At 49.0% G+C, this 2,474-nt stretch overlaps 1 pseudogene; it reads right to left on the bottom strand.

Moving 5' to 3' along the window:
- Nucleotides 1-1,910: 1,910 nt before the first annotated feature.
- LOC130068977 (5S ribosomal RNA) lies at nt 1,911-2,027 on the bottom strand (annotated as a pseudogene).
- Between the last annotated feature and the right edge of the window lie 447 nt (nt 2,028-2,474).

Raw genomic sequence — 2,474 nt, 5'->3', positions numbered from 1 at the left:
GGCCCCTCTTGTGCCCCCCAGTTGAAAAAATCCTAGAATCGCCCCTGTATGAGGTCTATATTAATACACTATATTCAGCCTTTAAACTAGACCATTTCTACTTGTCTGGTTGATATTTGGCTGCATTTAATTTGAGAAAATTAAATATGTAGGCCTACTCATCTAATCTTTGAGTTAAATGTGTGTATTTATAGGCTACTATTCAGCTTTTTCGTTCAGACCGTTTCTACTTGTCTGGTTGATATTTGGCTGCATTTAATTTTTGAGAAAGTTACATATGTATTCATCTTATCCTGAAGTTAAATGTCTGTATTAATATACTATTCAGCTTTTTCATCCAGACCGTGTTTACTTGTCTGGTTGATATTTGGCTGTATTTAATTGAGAAAATTAAATATGTACTCATCTGATCTTTGAGGAGTCATTTATTTCTGTGGAAATAAATGGTTGTTCCCAAGAGGAAATGGATAACACCTCATTATATGGTGCACATCTCCCTTCGGTGCCCTCCAGCGAGTTCTAGTCTCAGAGGGGTCAGTTCGGTTATTTCCTGCCGGTCATCCGTTTCAGGACGCCGGATTGGCTTCTCAAGCTATACTAGAGACCAGTTTCAAGAGGCTGGTTCCTTTTAGTAGTCTCAGCCATAGTCATTTTTGGATAAGACATATCTGAGGATAGTCGTTATCTCGAAGTAGGCTTCGACTAAGAAGAAGTCCTGATGCCGAGGCTATCAGGCTTCTGAGGGTGGCCCCCTCCGGGCAGAGACTAGTTCGAGTATCCATGTCTGCTCTGCGCCCTCTGGGGGCGACTCTCTGAGGAGGGTCGCAGCGCTGCCAGTTCGGTTGTTCCCTGCCGGTTCGCCGTTCAGGGCACCGAGGTGTCAGCGTCCCCAAACGATGGAGGGTCGTAGAACAGTCAGTTCGGTTTCCCTGCCGGTTCGCCGTTACAGGGCACCGAAGTGGCTGTTCGACCAATACCAGAGGCCAGTCTTGAGAGACTGGTCCCCTTAGTAGATTTTCTGGCAGCGTGGAAGCTACTGCCAAATATATCTCGTTGGTTCCTGCTCACTATGGAAAAGGGTTACAGAACTCAGTTCGGTTCTCATCCACGCATATTTCTAGGGATCCTCCCTACGGTGCTGGACCCCGAGCTGGCTCTGGTTATGTTATCATTCCCGGGAAGCGACTATCTGAGGAGGGTCGCAGCACTGCCAGTTCGGTTGTTCCCTGCCGGTTATCCATTTCAGGGCACCGAGGTGTCAGTGTTCCCAAACGATCCTCCGAGGAGGGTCGTAGAACAGTCGGTTCGGTTGTTCCCTGCCGGTTCGCCGTTACAGGGCACCGAAGTGGCTGTTCGATCAATACCAGAGGCCAGTCTCGAGAGACTGGTCCCCTTAGTAGATTTTCTGGCAGCGTGTAAGCTACTGCCAAACATGAATGAATGAATGAATGAGGCATTTATATAGCGCTTTCATATGTACTACTGTACACCCAAAGCGCTTTACAATCATATCAGGGGTTCTCTCCTCAACCAGCACCAGTGTGCAGCATCCACTTGGATGATGCGACGGCAGCCACAGTACAACGGCGCCGGTGCACTCACCACACACCAGCTATAGGTGGAGAGGAGAGAGAGTGATAGAGCCAATTCAATGGATGGGGATTATTAGGAGGCCATGATTGGCAAGGGCCAATGAGTGGAATGTGGCCAGGACACCGGGGTTACACCCCTACTCTTTACGAGAAATGCCTTAGGATTTTTAATGACCACAGAGAGTCAGGACCTCGGTTTAACGTCTCATCCGAAGGACGGAGCTCTTTGACAGTACAGTGTCCCCGTCACTATACTGGGGCGTTAGGACCCACACAGACCACAGGGTGAGCGCCCCCTACTGGCCTCACTAACACCTCTTCCAGCAGCAACCTGGTTTTCTCAGGAGGTCTCCCATCCAGGTACTAACCAGGCTCAGCCCTGCTTAGCTTCAGTGGGTAACCAGTCTTGGGCTACAGGGTGATATGGCTGCTGGTATGGCAACATATCTCATTGGGTCCTGCTCACTATAGAAATGGTTTCAGAATCCAGTTCGGTTCTTCTGCCTAGATTTCTAGGGGTCCTCCCTACGTGGTGGACCCTGAGCAGGCTCTGGCTATGGAGCAAGAAGTACAGACTCTTCTGCGAAAGGAGGCTATAGAAAGGGTTCTTCCTCCCAGTAGGGAGTCAGGGGTTTACAGCCGTTACTTCATTGTTCCAAAGAAGGTTGGATGCTTCCATTTCAAACAGATTGTGTCACAGATTCAGTCCGAGGACTGATTTGTCACGATAGATGGAAGGACGTGTCCTTACATGTAGCCATCCGTCCTCCACACAGGAAGTCCCTGAGGTTCGCTTTCGGGGGCGAAATGTACCAATATCGGGTTCTTCTCTAGGCCAGTCACTCACTGCGAAACAGTTTCAGAGACTGGTGGGTCTCATGC

The sequence above is a fragment of the Rhinichthys klamathensis genome, unplaced genomic scaffold (genome assembly GCF_029890125.1).
Source record: "Rhinichthys klamathensis goyatoka isolate OS25496 unplaced genomic scaffold, OSU_Roscu_1.1 h1tg000350l_1, whole genome shotgun sequence".
Taxonomy (NCBI): domain Eukaryota; kingdom Metazoa; phylum Chordata; class Actinopteri; order Cypriniformes; family Leuciscidae; genus Rhinichthys; species Rhinichthys klamathensis.
The sequence above is the reverse complement of the archived record's forward strand: the minus strand, read 5'-3'. Positions and strand labels throughout refer to the sequence as shown.